A 22141-nucleotide genomic window follows, 5' to 3' on the forward strand; every position below is an offset into this window, starting at 1 on the left:
GGAGAACAAACCACCTGGACAATGACAAAAGACATATAAGCCAGCCCTGAGATGCTACAACCAACAAATTAAAAAAACAAAGGACAATCTTTGAGATCATCAAAGACTTTATCCCACCAGCTACCACCACTAACTTCACCATCTCCTCGCAAGAACTATATGACAACCTCTCAAAAGTCTTCAGTGACAAAATCAAAGTCATATACAACCTCAACCCTCAATCGAACTCTTGAATCCTCAACTACACGTGGAAAAACTCTGACGGCCTGGGAAGCACTCGCCATGGAAGAAACAGCCTACATCAAGAGAACCATCCACTATGGTGTACCTACAGACCCATGCTCCAACCACATCACCAATAAGAAAGCCACCCCTATCAGTGAAGACCTCATCTGCATCAGGAACACTTCCATCACTTATGAGATGTTCCTAGATGCTAGGAAACACAATGGTAAATGCCCTGCTCAAAAATCCTCTGCAGACCCCCTCCAACTAGCAAATTACCATCAGAAATCCCTCTTAACCTATCCAGCCACAGTGATAGAAATAGCCATAAGCAAACAACTCTCACCACCTCAATTCACACCAGTTCCTAGGCACTGTGTAATCAGGATTTCAGGTGAACCACAGCACCAAGATTGCCCTCACTGCAGCAAACAATGACATCAGAATGATCCTAGACCATGAAGACACAGCAGCCCTTATACAACTAGACCTCTCCACATCCTTTGACACAGTCTCTCACTCCACCCTGAAGAGAAGACTACACAAGACAGGTATGCAAGGACCTGCCCTTAACTGGATTTGTTCTTTCCTTACAGGAAGAACACAAAGACGGAACCACCCTACACAGTGAAGGATAAGAAACTCATATGTGGAGTCCACCAAGGATCATCCCTGTCTAATGTTATTCAACATATACAATGCTCCATTAGAGACCCTTACCAGATCACACAACATCAACATACTGTCCTATGCAGATGATACCAAACTGATACCCTTCCTGTAAGGAAATGCCTTCCTTGGCATGGTTACCCCCTGACTTTTTGCCTTCTGTTGATGTCAGTTATGATTGAAAGTCTGCTGGGACCTGCTAACCAGGCCCCAGCACCAGTGTTCTTTCCCTAAACTGCACCTTTGTTACGACAATTGGCACAGCCCTGCAACACATATACGTCCCTTGTAAATGGTACTCCTGGTACCAAAGGTCCTGTTGTCAGGGAAGGCCTCTAAGAGCTGCACCATGTCTTATGCCACCCTGGGGACCCCTCACTCAGCACATGCTCACTGCCTCACAGCTTGTGTGTGCTGGTGGGGAGAAACTGACTAAGTCAACATGGCACTCCCCTCAGGGTGCCATGCCCACCTCTCACTGACTGTGGCATAGGTAAGTTACCCCTCTAGCAGGCCTTACAGCCCAAAGGCAGGGTGCACTATACCACACATGAGGGCATAAGTGCATGAGCACTATGCCCCTACAGTGTCTAAGTAAAACCTTAGACATTGTAAGTGCAGGGTAGCCATAAAGAGTACATGGTCTCGGAGTCTGTCAAATACGCACTCCACAGTTCCATAATGGCTACACTGAAATCTGGGAAGTTTGGTATGAAACTTCTCAGCACAATAAATGCACACTGATTCCAGTGTGGGATTTATTGGAAAATACACCCAGAGGGCGTCTTAGAGATGCCACCTGAATACCAGTCCGACTCCTAGTGCTAAGCTGACCAGTTTCTGCCAGCCTGCCACAACCAGACAAGTTTCTGGCCACATGGGGTGAGTGCCTTTGTCACTCAGTGGCCAGGAACAAAGCCTGTACTGGGTGGAGGTGCTTCTCACCCCCCCCTGCAGGAACTGTAACACGTGGCGGTGAGCTTCAAAAGGCTCATGCCTTTTGTTACAGCACCCCAGGGCATCCCAGCTAGTGGAGATGCCCGCCCCTCGGGCCACTGGCCCCACTTTTGGCGGCAAGGCTGGAGGAGAAAATGAGGAAAACAAGGAGGAGCCACCCACCAGTCAGGACAGCCCCTAAGGTGCCCTGAGCTGAGGTGACTCCTGCCTTTAGAAATCCTCCATCTTGAGGTTGGAGGATTCCCCCAATAGGATTAGCAAAGTGCCCCACTCCCCTCAGGGAGGAGGCACAAAGAGGGTGTAGCCACCCTCCAGGACAGTAGCCATTGGCTACTGCCTCCAGACCTAAACACAACCCTAAATTTTGTATTTAGGGGTGACCTTGAACCCAGAAAATCAGATTCCTGCAACCTGAAGAAAGTAGAAGGACTGCTGACCTGAAAGCCCTGCAGAGACGACGGAGACACCAACTGACTTGGCCCCAGCCCTGCCGGCCTATCTCCAGACCTGCACAGCGACACATCCGACAGGGATCAGCGACCTCTGAGGACTCAGAGGACTGCCCTGAACCCGAAGGACCAAGAAACTCCTGAGAACAGCAGCACTGTTCACAAACAGCGACTTTGCAACTTTTTAGCAACTTTGAAAGAACTCTCCCTTCCCGCAGGAAGCATGAGACTTCTCACTCTGCACCCAATGCCCCTGGCTCGAGCTTCAGAGAACAAACACCGCAGGGAGGACTCCCAGGCAACTTCGATGATGTGAGTAACCTGAGTTGACCCCCCTGAACCCCCACAGCGACACCTGCAGGGAGGAACCAGAGGCTCCCCCTGTCCGCAACTGCCTGGCAACAAGGAACCCGACGCCTGGACCAAGCACGGCACCCGCAGACCCCAGGATCGAGAGGAACCACCCACCAGTACAGGAGTGACCAGCAGGGGGCCCTCTTCCTAGCCCAGTTGGTGGCTGGCCCGATAAGCCCCCCTGTGCCTTGCCTGCTTAGCCTATGTGACCCCGGGGTCCCTCCATTGCTTCCTATAGCGAACCTCATGCCTACTTTGCACACTACACCCGGTCGCCCCTGTGCCGCTGAGGGTGTGTTTTGTGTGCCTGTTTGTGTCTCCCCCAGTGCTCTACAAAACCCCCCTGGTCTGCTCCCCAAGGACGCAGGTACTTACCTGCCAACAGACCGGAACCTGAGCACCCCTGTTCTCCATAGGCACCTATGTGTTTTGGGCCCTCCTTTGACCTCTGCACCTGACCGGCCCTATGTTGCTGGTGCGGTGACTTTAGGGTTGTCTTGAACCCCGAACAGTGAGCTGCCTATGCCCAGGAGACTGACTGTGTAAGTGCTTTACTTACCTGCAAAACCTAACCAAACTTAACTTCCCCAGGAACTGTTGATTCTTTCAGTGTCCACTTTTAAAATAGCTTATTGCCATTTTAACCTAAACTGTGTGTACTACTGTTTTAAATCAAAGTTCCCTACTTACCTGTACCTTACCTTGCATTTTATGTACTTACCACAGCTCTTGTGGTTCTAAAATAAATATAGAAAAAATATGTTTCTATATAAAAACTATTGGCCTGGGGTTAAGTCTTTGAATGTGTGTTCCTCATTTATTGCCTGTGTGTGTACAACAAATGCTTAAGACTACCCTCTGATAAGCCTACTGCTCGACCACACTACTACATAATAGAGCATTAGTATTATCTAATTTTGCCACTATCAACCTCTAGGGGGAACCCTTGGACTCTGTGCACACTATCTCTCGCTTTGAGATAGGATATACAGAGCCAACTTCCTACACTTCCTATCAGACAAGACCCCTCCCTACAAAAAACAACTTCACCATTTGCATAACCACAACAACCACATGGATGAAAATCAACTACCTTAAGCTAAACTAAATTGAAGTAGCGATCTTCGGAAAGAAAGCCTTTGCCTGGGACTCCACCTGGAGGCTGTAGGAGGCTGGACTGGCTTGTAGTGAGTACCAAGGGGTACTTACACCTTGCATCAGGCATCCCTTATTAGTGTATAGGGGTGTCTAGCAGCTTTGGCTGATAGAAAATGGTAGCTTAGCAGAGCAGCTTAGGCTGCACTAGGAGACGAGTGAAGCTTCTACAGTACCACTTAGTGTCACTTGCACACTATCATAAGAAAACACAATACACAGATATACTAAAAATAAAGGTACTTTATGTAGGAGACTGGACTGGCTTGTAGTGAGTACCAAGGGGTACTTGCACCTTGCACCAGGCCCAGTTATCCCTTATTAATGTATAGGGTGTCTAGCAGCTTAGGCTGATAGATAATGGTAGCTTAGCAGAGCAGCTTAGGCTGAACTAGGAGACGTGTGAAGCTACTACAGTACCACTTAGTGTCATATGCACAATATCATAAGAAAACACAATACACAGTTATACTAAAAATAAAGGTACTTTATTTTTATGACAATATGCCAAAGTATCTTAGAGTGTACCCTCAGTGAGAGGATAGGAAATATACACAAGATATATATACACAATAGCAAAAATATGCAGTATAGTCTTAGAAAACAGAGCAAACAATGTATAGTTACAATAGGATGCAATGGGGAAACATAGGGATAGGGGCAACACAAACCATATACTCCAAAAGTAGAATGCGAACCATGAATGGACCCCAAACCTATGTGACCTTGTAGAGGGTCGCTGGGACTATTAGAAAATAGTGAGAGTTAGAAAAATAACCCTCCCCAAGACAAAGTGCAAAGTGCACTAAAGTTCTCCTAAGGACAAAGAAGTTGTGTTAGAGGAATAATGCAGGAAAGACACAAACCAACAATGCAACAACTGTGGATTTCCAATCTAGGGTACCTGTGGAACAAGGGGACCAAGTCCAAAAGTCACAAGCAAGTCGGAGATGGGCATATGCCCAGGAAATGCCAGCTGTGGATGCAAAGAAGCTTCTACTGGACAGAAGAAGCTGAGGTTTCTGCAAGAACGAAAAGGGCTAGAGACTTCCCCTTTGGTGGACGGATCCCTCTCGCCGTGGAGAGTCGTGCAGAAGTGTTTTCCCGCCGAAAGAACGCCAACAAGCCTTGCTAGCTGCAAATCGTGCGGTTAGCGTTTTTGGACGCTGCTGTGGCCATGGAGGGACCAGGAGGTCGCAAATTGGACCAGGAGGGGACGTCGAGCAAGACAAAGAGCCCTCTCAGCAGCAGGTAGCACCCGAAGAAGTGCCAGAAACAGGCACTACGAGGATGCGTGAAACGGTGCTCACCCGAAGTTACACAAAGGAGTCTCACGTCGCCGGAGACCAACTTAGAAAGTCGTGCAATGCAGGTTAGAGTGCCGTGGACCCAGGCTTGGCTGTGCACAAAGGATTTCCGCCGGAAGTGCACAGGGGCCGGAGTAGCTGCAAAAGTCGCGGTTCCCAGCAATGCAGCCCAGCGAGGTGAGGCAAGGACTTACCTCCACCAAACTTGGACTGAAGAGTCACTGGACTGTGGGGGTCACTTGGACAGAGTCGCTGGATTCGAGGGACCTCGCTCGTCGTGCTGAGAGGAGACCCAAGGGACCGGTAATGCAGCTTTTTGGTGCCTGCGGTTGCAGGGGGAAGATTCCGTCGACCCACGGGAGATTTCTTCGGAGCTTCTGGTGCAGAGAGGAGGCAGACTACCCCCACAGCATGCACAAGCAGGAAAACAGTCGAGAAGGCGGCAGGATCAGCGTTACAGAGTTGCAGTAGTCGTCTTTGCTACTATGTTGCAGGTTTGCAGGCTTCCAGCGCGGTCAGCAGTCGATTCCTTGGCAGAAGGTGAAGAGAGAGATGCAGAGGAACTCGGATGAGCTCTTGCATTCGTTATCTAAAGTTTCCCCAGAGACAGAGACCCTAAATAGCCAGAAAAGAGGGTTTGGCTACCTAGGAGAGAGGATAGGCTACTAACACCTGAAGGAGCCTATCAGAAGGAGTCTCTGACGTCACCTGGTGGCACTGGCCACTCAGAGCAGTCCAGTGTGCCAGCAGCACCTCTGTTTCCAAGATGGCAGAGGTCTGGAGCACACTGGAGGAGCTCTGGACACCTCCCAGGGGAGGTGCAGGTCAGGGGAGTGGTCACTCCCCTTTCCTTTGTCCAGTTTCGCGCCAGAGCAGGGCTAAGGGGTCCCCTGAACCGGTGTAGACTGGCTTATGCAGAATTGGGCACATCTGTGCCCAACAAAGCATTTCCAGAGGCTGGGGGAGGCTTCTCCTCCCCTGCCTTCACACCATTTTCCAAAGGGAGAGGGTGTAACACCCTCTCTCAGAGGAAGTTCTTTGTTCTGCCATCCTGGGCCAGGCCTGGCTGGACCCCAGGAGGGCAGATGCCTGTCTGAGGGGTTGGCAGCAGCAGCAGCTGCAGTGAAACCCAGGAAGGGCAGTTTGGCAGTAACAGGGTCTGTGCTACAGACCACTGGGATCATGGGATTGTGCCAACTATGCCAGGATGGCATAGAGGGGGCAATTCCATGATCATAGACATGTTACATGGCCATATTCGGAGTTACCATTGTGAAGCTACATATAGGTAGTGACCTATATGTAGTGCACACGTGTAATGGTGTTCCCGCACTCACAAAGTTCAGGGAATTGGCTCTGAACAATGTGGGGGCACCTTGGCTAGTGCCAGGGTGCCCTCACACTAAGTAACTTTGCACCTAACCTTTACCAGGTAAAGGTTAGACATATAGGTGACTTATAAGTTACTTAAGTGCAGTGTAAAATGGCTGTGAAATAACGTGGACGTTATTTCACTCAGGCTGCAGTGGCAGGCCTGTGTAAGAATTGTCAGAGCTCCCTGTGGGTGGCAAAAGAAATGCTGCAGCCCATAGGGATCTCCTGGAACCCCAATACCCTGGGTACCTCAGTACCATATACTAGGGAATTATAAGGGTGTTCCAGTAAGCCAATGTAAATTGGTAAAATTGGTCACTAGCCTGTTAGTGACAATTTGGAAAGAAATGAGAGAGCATAACCACTGAGGTTCTGGTTAGCAGAGCCTCAGTGAGACAGTTAGGCACCACACAGGGAACACATACATATAGGCCACAAACTTATGAGCACTGGGGTCCTGACTAGCAGGGTCCCAGTGACACATAACAAACACACTGAAAACATAGGGTTTTCACTATGAGCACTGGGCCCTGGCTGGCAGGATCCCAGTGAGACAGTGAAAACACCCTGACATACACTCACAAACAGGCCTAAAGTGGGGGTAACAAGGCTAGAAAGAGGCTACTTTCTCACACTTTATTTTTATGACAATATGCCAAAGTATCTCAGTGAGTACCCTCAGTATGAGGATAGCAGATATACACAAGATATATATACACAATACCAAAATATGCAGTAATAGCAATACAAAACAGTGCAAACAATGTATAGTCACAATAGAATGCAATGGGGGCACATAGGGATAGGGGCAACACAAACCATATACTCTAGCATTGGAATGCAAACCACGAATGGACCCCAAACCTATGTGACCTTGTAGAGGGTCGCTGGGACTGTAAGAAAACAGTGAGGGTTAGAAATATAGCCCACCCCAAGACCCTGAAAAGTGGGTGCAAAGTGCACCTAAGTTCCCCAAAGAGTAGAGAAGTCGTGATAGGGGAATTCTGCAAGGAAGACCAACACCAGCAATGCAACAACACTGGATTTCCAGACGAGAGTACCTGTGGAATAAGGGGACCAAGTCCAAAAGTCACGATCAAGTCGGGAGTGGGCAAATGCCCAGGAAATGCCAGCTGTGGGTGCAAAGAAGATGCCACCGGATGGTAGAAGCTGAGGATTCTGCAAGAACGACAAGGGCTAGAAGCTTCCCCTTTGGAGGATGGCTGTCCTATGTCGTGAAGAGTCTTGCAGAAGTGTTTTCCCACAGAAAGACCGCAAACAAGCCTTGCTTGCTGCAAAGCTTGCGGTTAGGGTTTTTGGATGCTGCTGTGGCCCAGGAGGGACCAGGATCTCACCAATTGCGTGAGGGGACAGAGGGGGCGTCCAGCAAGACAAGGAGCCCACTCAGAAGCAAGCAGCACCCGCAGAAGTGCCGGAACAGGCATTAGGAAGTGGAGTGAAACGGTGCTCACCCGAAGTTGCACAAGAGAGTCCCACGCCGCCGGAGGACAACTCAGGAGGTCGTGCAATGCATGTTTGAGTGCTGTGGTCCCAGGCTTGGCTGTGCACAAAGGAAATCCTGGAAAAGTGCACAGGAGCCGGAGTAGCTGCAAAACGTGCGATTCCCAGCAATGCAGTCTGGCGTGGGGAGGCAAGGACTTACCTCCACCAAACTTGGGCTGAAGAGTCACTGGACTGTGGGAGTCACTTGGACAGAGTTGCTGAGTTCAAGGGACCTCACTCGTCGTGCTGAGAGGAGACCCAGAGGACCAGTGATGCAGTTCTTTGGTGCCTGCGGTTACAGGTGGAAGATTCCATCGACCCATGGGAGATTTCTTCGGAGCTTCTAGTGCAGAGAGGAGGCAGACTACCCCCACAGCCATCTGTGCCCATCAAAGCATTTCCAGAGACTGGGGGAGGCTACTCCTCCCCTGCCTTAACACCTTTTTCCAAAGGGAGAGGGTGTAACACCCTCTCTCTGAGGAAGTCCTTTGTTCTGCCTTCCTGGGCCAAGCCTGGCTGGACCCCAGGAGGGCAGAACCCTGTCTGAGGGGTTGGCAGCAGCAGCAGCTGCAGTGAAACCCCGGGAAAGGCAGTTTGGCAGTACCCGGGTCTGTGCTAGAGACTCGAGGGATCATGGTATTGTCTCCCAATGCCAGAATGGCATTGGGGTGACAATTCCATGATCTTAGACATGTTACATGGCCATGTTTAGAGTTATCACTGTGACGCTATACATAGGTAGTGACCTATGTATAGTGCACGCGTGAAATGGTGTCCCTGCACTCACAAAGTCCGGGGAATTTGCCCTTAACGAAGTGGGGGCACCTTGGCTAGTGCCAGGGTGCCCACACACTAAGTAACTTAGCACCCAACCTTCACCAGGTGAGGGTTAGACATATAGGTGACTTATAAGTTACTTAAGTGCAGTGGTAAATGGCTGTGAAATAACGTGGACGTTATTTCACTCAGGCTGCACTGGCAGGCCTGTGTAAGAATTGTCAGAGCTCCCTATGGGTGGCAAAAGAAATGCAGCAGCCCATAGGGATCTCCTGGAACCCCAATACCCTGGGTACCTTAGTACCATTTACTAGGGAATTATAAGGGTGTTCCAGTATGCCAATGTAAATTGGTAAAATTAGTCACTAGCCTGTCAGTGACAATTTGAAAGAAATGAGAGAGCATAACCACTGAGGTTCTGGTTAGCAGAGCGTCAGTGAGACAGTTAGTCACTACACAGGGAACACATACAGGGCACACTTATGAGCACTGGGGCCCTGGAGAACAGGGTCCCAGTGACACATACAACTAAAACAACATATATACAGTGAAAAATGGGGGTAACATGCCAGGCAAGATGGTACTTTCCTACAAAGGCCAATTGACTTCAGACTCTCACCCAACCCCACCACCCAGCCAACAATCCTTGGACTCACCCTGATTGACAAGCTCAAATGACAGCCCAATTAAAGCCAGTGAGACCCACCTGCTTCCACATCATTAGGATGATATGAGAGATCGTCAAATAGCTCCCGGAGAACATGAGGAAAACAGTTACACAGGCCTTGAATGCCAGCAGACTCGATTATGACAACACACGCTGCACTAGAAACAATAAGAAGCTCCTAGAGCAGCTCCAGATCATGTCGCAGCAGCTCTCATCCTCAACCTACTTTGTGACGTAAAGCCCCTAAGGTAGGTATCCACTCTGGTTAGGCCCGACTCCATCTTAGTTAAGGAATATTGCCTTCTTTTCTGTCTCAGACACTGGGCATCGCCATGTTCTCTGGTTGTGCAGAATCACTGTCATGTGTGTGTTTTTGCCAGACATTATCCTTCTAAGAAATATGATACTGCCCAGCTCTTTGATCAGTTGCATGGATAGAAAATCTAAGGCAACATTGGCCTCGGTCCAATGTTGATTTCCCCCTTAAGTCAAGGATACAGAACAACTAATATAGCCTATAAAGCCTAATACAGCCTATATACCCTATATGCCTATAAAGCCAACGTTAGAAGTGTATGCTGTGATGTCTGTAAACTGGGACAAATATTCACAACTCTGATAAAATGTAGGGTATAAGGACTGTCATTTGCCCACTTCGGAGAGTGGTCTGGTCCCTTGCCCAGAATATCACTTGAGATTTTGACGGAGACGATCTGACTTATTGCCAGTGTACTTCACACTTCACAGAACACACATCTCGCCTGAAGCTGATAGAGCCCTGTCTAGGAGGAAGACTGACTGACTGCCACCAAAGTGGGTGTTTGCCCTTTGTGGGGAACAGCTGTCTTCATGCCTCCACTGATGAAGACAACCCTTGTTGTCCACAAGGTATGCATTGCATCCCCTATCCCTGAGAAATGCTAAAGTGCGAGTTTCCTTGCCCTCATGCGCTCAGGGTATAGCGCACAGGAATAGGCAATAGTGCTAGGTTCTCGTAAACATTATTAATGATGTTTTAGCAATGCTGGAAATGTTATTTTTATTCTTGTGTATAATGCCTGTTTTTATAATATTCTGTGTAGTTGTTTCAGATGTGCTAAGAAAGATTCTTTCTGTAGTAATAAATACTTTTAACATAAAAGTGTTTGTTCTTCTCAGTACAGGGTGTGTAAAAAGGTAAAAGATGAAATGAGATTACTGATTTTTCCACGGTGCCCCTGATCACTTCATGGGATTGTTAGTAACCCAAAGCGATACTTGTATGTCAATTACACATTCAATAGTATCTTGCGGGGCTACAATGACTTTTCTCTTAAACACAGCGCTGGTGTATTGAACTGAGTTCATTCGTGTCCCCTGTGGATAGGAAGGCACCCCTTGAGGAGTTACGCCAAAGTTGTAACTTATGCAATAGTCATCACACGCACCTCACCCCACACCTCAGAGGCCTGCAATGACTCACAATCCACAAATGCACCCAATTCAAACTGTTCACACACACCTGCAAGGCACCACACAACACTGGCCCTGTGTACTTCAACAGCTGCAGTCCCTTCTACACACCTCTCAGGCACCTCCAATGACCTTGAATCTGAGTGGCATGCATAACCCGCATCTTCAAAGCCATTGTCTGAGGCTATGCCTTCTCATTCCACTTCCCCAAAGCACTGAACGACCTCCCTCACCACTTCAGACCCCCTAATCATTTCTTGCTAAACAAAACACATAGCAAAGCTGCATTCATGGACTCACATCAATAAGGCTGTACAATTTGGTGCAAACTTAACTCGCATTTCTGTATAAGTTCATATGGTGTGTAATTTCGCAGTATATCCTCCAATAAAATCAGCATAGACAACAAGATTATTATTAATATAGCCTCATAGCCTGCTGCCTGGTTGGTGAAGGGCCCGAACTTGAGAAGTAGCTCGAACCACAAGAGAGGGCCTCTAATGAGGGATAGGTCTTTTAACCACTTCGCTGCCAGGCCTTTTCCCCCTCCTGTGCCAGGCCTTTTTTTGCCTATTTGGGGCAGTTCGCGCTTAGGCCCTCATAACTTTTTGTCCACATAAGCTAACCAAGCCAAATTTGCGTCCTTTTTTTCCAACATCCTAGGGATTCTAAAGGTACCCAGACTTTGTGGGTTCCCCTGAAGGAGGCCAAGAAATTGGCCAAAATACAGTGAAAATTTCGTTTTTTTCAAAAAAATTGGAAAAAGGGGCTGCAGAAGAAGGCTTGTGGTTTTTCCCCTGAAAATGGCATCAACAAAGGGTTTGCGGTGCTAAACTCAGCAGCTTCCCAGCTTTCAGGAACAGGCAGACTTGAATCCGAAAACCCAATTTTTCAACACAATTTTGGCATTTTACTGGGGCATACCCCATTTGTGCAATTTTTTGTGCTTTCAGCCTCCTTCCAGTCAGTGACCGGAATGGTCATGAAACCAATGCTGGATCCCAGAAACCTAAACATTTCTGAAAAGTAGACAATATTCTGAATTCAGCAAGGGGTCATTTGTGTAGATCCTACAAGGGTTTCCTACAGAAAATAACAGCTGAAAAAGAAAAATATTGAAATTGAGGTGAAAAAAACATCAATTTTTCTCTACTTTTTACTCTGTAACTTTTCCCTGCAATGTCAGATTATCGAAAGCAATATACCGTTACGTCTGCTGGACTCCTCTGGTTGCGGGGATATATAGGGTTTGTAGGTTCATCAAGAACCCGAGGAACCCAGAGCCAATAAATGAGCTGCACCCTGCAGTGCGTTTTCATTCTATACCGGGTATACAGTAATTCATTTGCTGAAATATAAGGAGTAAAAAATAGCTATCAAGAAAACCTTTGCATTTCCAAAAAGGGCACAAGATAAGGTGTTGAGGAGCAGTGGTTATTTGCACATCTCTGAATTCCGGGGTGACCATAGTAGCACGTGAATTACATGGAATTTCTCAAATAGATGTCTTTTTTACACACACCCCTATATTTGGAAGGAATAAATGTAGAGAAAGACAAGGGCCAATAACACTTGTTTTGCTATTCTATGTTCCCCCAAGTCTCCCGATAAAAATGATACCTCATTTGTTTGGGTAGGCCTAGCGCCCGCGACAGGATATGCCCCAAAACACAACGTGGACACATCACAGAAAACAGAGCTGTTTTTAGCAAAGTGACTACCTGTAGATTTTGGCCTCTAGCTCAGCCGCCACCTAGGGAAACCTACCAAACCTGTGCATTTCTGAAAACTAGAGACCTAAGGGAATCCAAGGAGGGGTGACTTGTGTGGCTCGGACCAGGTTCTGTTACCCAGAATCCTTTGCAAACCTCAAAATTTGGCTAAAAAAACACATGTTCCTCACATTTCTGTGGCAGAAAGTTCTGGAATCTGAGAGGAGCCACAAATTTCCTTCCACCCAGCGTTCCCCCACGTCTCCCGATAAAAATGATACCTCACTTGTGTGGGTAGGCCTAGCGCCCGCGACAGGATATGCCCCAAAACACAACGTGGACATATCACAGAAAACAGAGCTGTTTTTAGCAAAGTGACTACCTGTAGATTTTGGCCTCTAGCTCAGCCGCCACCTAGGGAAACCTACCAAACCTGTGCATTTCTGGAAACTATAGACCTAGGGGAATCCAAGGAGGGGTGACTTGTGTGGCTCGGACCAGGTTCTGTTACCCAGAATCCTTCGCAAACCTCAAAATTTGGCTAAAAAAAACACATGTCCCTCACATTTCTGTGGCAGAAAGTTCTGGAATCTGAGAGGAGCTACAAATTTCCTTCCACCCAGCGTTCCCCCAAGTCTCCCGATAAAAATGATACCTCACTTGCGTGGGTAGGCCTAGCGCCGGCGTCAGGAAACACCCCAAAGCGCAACGTGGACACATCCTAAATTTTGGAAAAAAACAGAGGTGTTTTTTGCGAAGTGCCTACCTGTAGATTTTGGCCTCTAGCTCAGCCGGCACCTAGGGAAACCTACCAAACCCGTGCATTTCTGAAAACTAGAGACCTAGGGGAATCCAAGGAGGGGTCACTTGCGGGGCTCGGACCAGGTTCTGTTACCCAGAATCCTTTGCAAACCTCAAAATTTGGCTAAAAAAACACATGTCCCTCACATTTCTGTGGCAGAAAGTTCTGGAATCTGAGAGGAGCTACAAATTTCCTTCCACCCAGCGTTCCCCCAAGTCTCCTGATAAAAATGATACCTCACTTGCGTGGGTAGGCCTAGCGCCGGCGACAGGAAACACCCCAAAGCGCAACCTGGACACATCCTAAATTTTGGAAAAAAACAGAGGTGTTTTTTGCGAAGTGCCTACCTGTAGATTTTGGCCTCTAGCTCAGCCGGCACCTAGGGAAACCTACCAAACCTGTGCATTTCTGAAAACTAGAGACCTAGGGGAATCCAAGGAGGGGTGACTTGCGGGGCTCGGACCAGGTTCTGTTACCCAGAATCCTTTGCAAACCTCAAAATTTGGCTAAAAAAACACATGTCCCTCACATTTCCTGTGGCAGAAAGTTCTGGAATCTGAGAGGAGCTACAAATTTCCTTCCACCCAGCGTTCCCCCAAGTCTCCCGATAAAAATGATACCTCACTTGCGTGGGTAGGCCTAGCGCCGGCGACAGGAAACACCCCAAAGCGCAACGTGGACACATCCTAAATTTTGGAAAAAAACAGAGGTGTTTTTTGCGAAGTGCCTACCTGTAGATTTTGGCCTCTAGCTCAGCCGGCACCTAGGGAAACCTACCAAACCTGTGCATTTCTGTAAACTAGAGACCTAGGGGAATCCAAGGAGGGGTGACTTGCGGGGCTCGGACCAGGTTCTGTTACCCAGAATCCTTTGCAAACCTCAAAATTTGGCTAAAAATACACATGTTACTCACATTTCTGTGGCAGAAAGTTCTGGAATCTGAGAGGAGCCACAAATTTCCTTCTACCCAGCGTTCCCCCAAGTCTCCCGATAAAAATGATACATCACTTGTGTGGGTAGGCCTAGCGCCCACGAAAGGAAAGGGCCCAAAACACAACGTGGACACATCACATTTTTTTATAAAAAGCAGTGCCTACCTGTGGATTTTGGCCTGTAGCTCAGCCGACACCTGAGGAAACCTAGCAAACCAGTGCATTTTTGAAAACTAGAAACCCAGGGGAATCCAAGATGGGGTGACTTGCGAGGCTCTGACCAGGTTATGTTACCCAGAATCCTTTGCAAACATCAAAATTTGGCCCAAAAAACACTTTTTCCTCTCATTTCGGTGACAGAAAGTTCTGGAATCTGAGAGGAGCCACAAATTTCCTTCCACCCAGCGTTCCCCTAAGTCTCTCGATAAAAATGGTACATCACTTCTGTGGGTAGGCCTAGCGCCCACAAAAGGAAATGGCCCAAAACACAACGTGGACACAACATATTTTTTCACAGAAAACAGAGGTGTTTTTTGCAAGGTGCCTACCTGTAGTGTTTGGCCTGTAGCTCAGCCGGCCCCAGGGGGGGGGGGCAGAAATGCCCTAAAATAAATTTGCCCCCCCAACCCCCACCCTCCCCCGCCGGGAGCGACCCTTGCCTACGGGGTCGCTCCCCCTGCGTGACATTGGCGCCAAAAAACAAATCCCCGGTGCCTAGTGGTTTATGCCCCCTTGGGGGCAGATTGACCTAAAATTGGCCAATCTGCCCCCAGGGGGGCAGAAATGGTCTAAATACAATTTGCCCCCCCAGGGGAGCGACCCTTGCCTGATGGGTCGCTCCCCATCTCTAAAAAAAGAAACAACAACAAAAAAAAAAACACAAAAAAAAAATTGCCCTGGTGCCTAGAGTGTTCTGCCCCCCCCCCCGGGGGCAGTTCGGCCTAATAATAGGCCGATCTGTCCCCCGGGGGGGCAGAAATGGCCTAAAATAAATTTGCCCCCCCAACCCCCACCCCCCCCCCGGGAGCGACCCTTGCCTACGGGGTCGCTCCCCCTGCGTGACATTGGCGCCAAAAAACAAATCCCCGGTGCCTAGTGGTTTCTGCCCCCTTGGGGGCAGATTGACCTAAAAGTGGCCAATCTGCCCCCAGGGGGGCAGAAATGGTCTAAATACAATTTGCCCCCCCAGGGGAGCGACCCTTGCCTGATGGGTCGCTCCCCATCTCTAAAAAAAGAAACAACAAAAAAAAAAAACACAAAAAAAAAATTGCCCTGGCGCCTAGAGTGTTCTGCCCCCCCCCCGGGGGCAGTTCGGCCTAATAATAGGCCGATCTGTCCCCCGGGGGGGCAGAAATGGCCTAAAATAAATTTGCCCCCCCAACCCCTGCCCACCGGGAGCAACCCTTGCCTACATCGACGCCCTGGACATCTTGTTTGGGGTCAAGGGCAACAAGTTTTTATGTTTACTTTGTCCTTGGGACAAGTAGGCCCAACCCTCTGCAGCACAAACCCTTTGGCTGCCTGTTTACAGAGAGTGGAACTCTCTGCAGTTGAGGTAATGTGTTTCCAAAAGATAATGCTGTTCGAACTTGTATTTATGGTTCATTATTTGAAATCCTTCATTATTAGGGTGAGTGCTGTAAATAAATGTTTTAAGGTCACACTTCACTACTGATGTTGGTTCCAGTACAAAAACAAAAAAAACGTGTATACACGTTTGAAAAGTTTAGGCTATGAGGCTAAGTATAATGCTCCCAGAATGCTCTCTGATTAGATGCAAATGAAGTGTCATTTAGTAAAATGTGTTGGTGCATGCTAGTATTTCCCAAAAATATTTTGAATGGAAAATCAGTGTAACCATTTTCAACACGATTATGGCAAGCATGAAAATAAACAAACACTGACAAAGCCATCTGATGTGACATATTTTTATAAGTCGTTTAGTTTCATCAATGCGTGTCTTGTTTTGACATGGCTTTTGTAACACTTTATTGTTGTGGGAGCTATCAGGCCCTCAACACTGTAACAAACAATGGCAAAAAAAAAAAAAAAAGTTTTTGAACTCTAAAAGCACACGTTGCCACCAGTGGCATAACAAAGGCCCCACAGCCGCCCTCCTGGGGGCCCCTTCAGCACAGCACCTGGCCTGAGTGAGTCTGGAGAGGGGGCTCCTCCATGTTCTTTGCAAAGGGGCACCCTCCAGTTTCGTTACGTCAATGATTGCCACTGTAGTTCCTGACACTGAACAAAACTACTTTGTGTGCCAATATGCTCCTTGTGGAAGAGCAGAATGCGATCGCTCACAGTAAAGCCAGCCGAAAGAGAGAGAAATAGAAGTTTAATAAAAACAAAATGTTTTGTTAACACCAGACCTAATTAGGGACCAAGACCCACATGTAGGTAGCTTTTTGCATGTCGCAAACAGCGACTTTCGCTGTTTGCGGCGTGCAAAAAGCACATTGCGATGCACAAACCCAGTTTTGCCATTCGGTAACCTGGTTACCGAATCGCAAAACGGGTTTGCGACTCGCAATTAGGAAGGGGTATTCCCTTCCTAATTGCGACTCGCAGTGCAATGTAGGATTGTTTTGTGACCGCGAACGCGGGCACAAACCAATCGCAGTTTTCACCCATTTCACATGGGTGCTAACACTTTCGCTAAAGGGAAGGGGTCCCCATGGGACCCCTTCCCCATTGTGAATGTCAATGTAAACATTTTTTCAGAGCAGGCAGTGGTCCTGCGGAACACTGCCTGCTCTGAAAAAATGAAACGAAAACATTTCATTTTTCGTTTTTGTAATGCATCTCGTTTTCCTTTAAGCAAAACGGACTGCATTACAAAAAAAACAAAAAAACAGCTTTATTAAAAAGCAGTCACAGACATGGTGGTCTGCTGTCTCCAGCAGGCCACCATCCCTGTGAGGGCCACCATTCGCAAGGGGGTCGCAAATTGCGACCCAACTCATGATTATTCATGAGGTGGGCATTTGCGAAGCCCTTGCGAATCACAGATGGTGCCATCCTACATTCGGATTTGCGACTCGCAAATTGCGAGTCTCTCTGACTCGTAATTTGTGGGTCGCAAATCTGAACCTACTGATATGTGGCCCCAAAGTCTTAAAGAAAGTCACAAAAGTGACCCTATAAAATATTTGTGAACTGTATTTTAGCATGGGTAAATACGATGTGTAGATTTGCTCATGTGAAAATCTATTGAGCATTTGCAAGTTCATTTTCCCTCCAGCCACTTTCTTCCCAACCCTGGAAGAAGTTCTAATTCTGCCATTGTCGGGAGTAAATGTCCAACCTTTCTTATTATGGGAAAATATTAGAGAGAAGCTGGTGAAAATCTTTAAAACATGCAGGTTAGTAGGTTTGCAGGCTCAAAGGCATTTCAGCCCTGGAACTATTGCTTACTGCTTCCTCCAGCCCCAGTATGCAGATCTGCAGAAAGGTGGAAAAATAAGGAAATTGCTACAGTAGGGATTGAAACTGCAAGTATTCAAGCCCTACTAAGGTAGTAGCCCTGGCATAATCAGAGAGGCTATTATCAGAGCTCTTACATAATGAGATTGCTGCCATAATTGGTCGCCACACTACATGGCACCAAAGGGACAAGTAGATCTTTTTACAGGACAAGTAGATTTGAGAAGCAACCTGTCCCCTGGACAAGTAGATATTTTAATAAATTCCACACCCCTGCTACGGGGTCGCTCCCCCTGCGTGACATTGGCGCCAAAAAACAAATCCCCGGTGCCTAGTGGTTTCTGCCCCCTTGGGGGCAGATTGACCTAAAATTGGCCAATCTGCCCCCAGGGGGGCTGAAATGGTCTAAATACAATTTGCCCCCCCAGGGGAGCGACCCTTGCCTGATGGGTCGCTCCCCATCTCTAAAAAAAGAAACAACAACAAAAAAAAACACAAAAAAAAAATTGCCCTGGCGCCTAGAGTGTTCTGCCCCCCCCCCGGGGGCAGTTCGGCCTAATAATAGGCCGATCTGTCCCCCGGGGGGGCAGAAATGGCCTAAAATAAATTTGCCCCCCCAACCCCTGCCCCCCGGGAGCAACCCTTGCCTACGGCATGGATGTGGAATTCCTATCGCCCGACGCCCTGGACATCTTGTTTGGGGTCAAGGGCAACAAGTTTTTATGTTTACTTTGTCCTTGGGACAAGTAGGCCCAACCCTCTGCAGCACAAACCCTTTGGCTGCCTGTTTACAGAGAGTGGAACTCTCTGCAGTTGAGGTAATGTGTTTCCAAAAGATAATGCTGTTCGAACTTGTATTTATGGTTCATTATTTGAAATCCTTCATTATTAGGGTGAGTGCTGTAAATAAATGTTTTAAGGTCACACTTCACTACTGATGTTGGTTCCAGTACAAAAACAAAAAAAACGTGTATACACGTTTGAAAAGTTTAGGCTATGAGGCTAAGTATAATGCTCCCAGAATGCTCTCTGATTAGATGCAAATGAAGTGTCATTTAGTAAAATGTGTTGGTGCATGCTAGTATTTCCCAAAAATATTTTGAATGGAAAATCAGTGTAACCATTTTCAACACGATTATGGCAAGCATGAAAATAAACAAACACTGACAAAGCCATCTGATGTGACATATTTTTATAAGTCGTTTAGTTTCATCAATGCGTGTCTTGTTTTGACATGGCTTTTGTAACACTTTATTGTTGTGGGAGCTATCAGGCCCTCAACACTGTAACAAACAATGGCAAAAAAAAAAAAAAAAGTTTTTGAACTCTAAAAGCACACGTTGCCACCAGTGGCATAACAAAGGCCCCACAGCCGCCCTCCTGGGGGCCCCTTCAGCACAGCACCTGGCCTGAGTGAGTCTGGAGAGGGGGCTCCTCCATGTTCTTTGCAAAGGGGCACCCTCCAGTTTCGTTACGTCAATGATTGCCACTGTAGTTCCTGACACTGAACAAAACTACTTTGTGTGCCAATATGCTCCTTGTGGAAGAGCAGAATGCGATCGCTCACAGTAAAGCCAGCCGAAAGAGAGAGAAATAGAAGTTTAATAAAAACAAAATGTTTTGTTAACACCAGACCTAATTAGGGACCAAGACCCACATGTAGGTAGCTTTTTGCATGTCGCAAACAGCGACTTTCGCTGTTTGCGGCGTGCAAAAAGCACATTGCGATGCACAAACCCAGTTTTGCCATTCGGTAACCTGGTTACCGAATCGCAAAACGGGTTTGCGACTCGCAATTAGGAAGGGGTATTCCCTTCCTAATTGCGACTCGCAGTGCAATGTAGGATTGTTTTGTGACCGCGAACGCGGGCACAAACCAATCGCAGTTTTCACCCATTTCACATGGGTGCTAACACTTTCGCTAAAGGGAAGGGGTCCCCATGGGACCCCTTCCCCATTGTGAATGTCAATGTAAACATTTTTTCAGAGCAGGCAGTGGTCCTGCGGAACACTGCCTGCTCTGAAAAAATGAAACGAAAACATTTCATTTTTCGTTTTTGTAATGCATCTCGTTTTCCTTTAAGCAAAACGGACTGCATTACAAAAAAAACAAAAAAACAGCTTTATTAAAAAGCAGTCACAGACATGGTGGTCTGCTGTCTCCAGCAGGCCACCATCCCTGTGAGGGCCACCATTCGCAAGGGGGTCGCAAATTGCGACCCAACTCATGATTATTCATGAGGTGGGCATTTGCGAAGCCCTTGCGAATCACAGATGGTGCCATCCTACATTCGGATTTGCGACTCGCAAATTGCGAGTCTCTCTGACTCGTAATTTGTGGGTCGCAAATCTGAACCTACTGATATGTGGCCCCAAAGTCTTAAAGAAAGTCACAAAAGTGACCCTATAAAATATTTGTGAACTGTATTTTAGCATGGGTAAATACGATGTGTAGATTTGCTCATGTGAAAATCTATTGAGCATTTGCAAGTTCATTTTCCCTCCAGCCACTTTCTTCCCAACCCTGGAAGAAGTTCTAATTCTGCCATTGTCGGGAGTAAATGTCCAACCTTTCTTATTATGGGAAAATATTAGAGAGAAGCTGGTGAAAATCTTTAAAACATGCAGGTTAGTAGGTTTGCAGGCTCAAAGGCATTTCAGCCCTGGAACTATTGCTTACTGCTTCCTCCAGCCCCAGTATGCAGATCTGCAGAAAGGTGGAAAAATAAGGAAATTGCTACAGTAGGGATTGAAACTGCAAGTATTCAAGCCCTACTAAGGTAGTAGCCCTGGCATAATCAGAGAGGCTATTATCAGAGCTCTTACATAATGAGATTGCTGCCATAATTGGTCGCCACACTACATGGCACCAAAGGGACAAGTAGATCTTTTTACAGGACAAGTAGATTTGAGAAGCAACCTGTCCCCTGGACAAGTAGATATTTTAATAAATTCCACACCCCTGCTACGGGGTCGCTCCCCCTGCGTGACATTGGCGCCAAAAAACAAATCCCCGGTGCCTAGTGGTTTCTGCCCCCTTGGGGGCAGATTGACCTAAAATTGGCCAATCTGCCCCCAGGGGGGCTGAAATGGTCTAAATACAATTTGCCCCCCCAGGGGAGCGACCCTTGCCTGATGGGTCGCTCCCCATCTCTAAAAAAAGAAACAACAACAAAAAAAAACACAAAAAAAAAATTGCCCTGGCGCCTAGAGTGTTCTGCCCCCCCCCCGGGGGCAGTTCGGCCTAATAATAGGCCGATCTGTCCCCCGGGGGGGCAGAAATGGCCTAAAATAAATTTGCCCCCCCAACCCCTGCCCCCCGGGAGCAACCCTTGCCTACGGCATGGATGTGGAATTCCTATCGCCCGACGCCCTGGACATCTTGTTTGGGGTCAAGGGCAACAAGTTTTTATGTTTACTTTGTCCTTGGGACAAGTAGGCCCAACCCTCTGCAGCACAAACCCTTTGGCTGCCTGTTTACAGAGAGTGGAACTCTCTGCAGTTGAGGTAATGTGTTTCCAAAAGATAATGCTGTTCGAACTTGTATTTATGGTTCATTATTTGAAATCCTTCATTATTAGGGTGAGTGCTGTAAATAAATGTTTTAAGGTCACACTTCACTACTGATGTTGGTTCCAGTACAAAAACAAAAAAAACGTGTATACACGTTTGAAAAGTTTAGGCTATGAGGCTAAGTATAATGCTCCCAGAATGCTCTCTGATTAGATGCAAATGAAGTGTCATTTAGTAAAATGTGTTGGTGCATGCTAGTATTTCCCAAAAATATTTTGAATGGAAAATCAGTGTAACCATTTTCAACACGATTATGGCAAGCATGAAAATAAACAAACACTGACAAAGCCATCTGATGTGACATATTTTTATAAGTCGTTTAGTTTCATCAATGCGTGTCTTGTTTTGACATGGCTTTTGTAACACTTTATTGTTGTGGGAGCTATCAGGCCCTCAACACTGTAACAAACAATGGCAAAAAAAAAAAAAAAAGTTTTTGAACTCTAAAAGCACACGTTGCCACCAGTGGCATAACAAAGGCCCCACAGCCGCCCTCCTGGGGGCCCCTTCAGCACAGCACCTGGCCTGAGTGAGTCTGGAGAGGGGGCTCCTCCATGTTCTTTGCAAAGGGGCACCCTCCAGTTTCGTTACGTCAATGATTGCCACTGTAGTTCCTGACACTGAACAAAACTACTTTGTGTGCCAATATGCTCCTTGTGGAAGAGCAGAATGCGATCGCTCACAGTAAAGCCAGCCGAAAGAGAGAGAAATAGAAGTTTAATAAAAACAAAATGTTTTGTTAACACCAGACCTAATTAGGGACCAAGACCCACATGTAGGTAGCTTTTTGCATGTCGCAAACAGCGA

This window comes from Pleurodeles waltl, chromosome 5 (genome assembly GCF_031143425.1).
Source record: "Pleurodeles waltl isolate 20211129_DDA chromosome 5, aPleWal1.hap1.20221129, whole genome shotgun sequence".
Taxonomy (NCBI): domain Eukaryota; kingdom Metazoa; phylum Chordata; class Amphibia; order Caudata; family Salamandridae; genus Pleurodeles; species Pleurodeles waltl.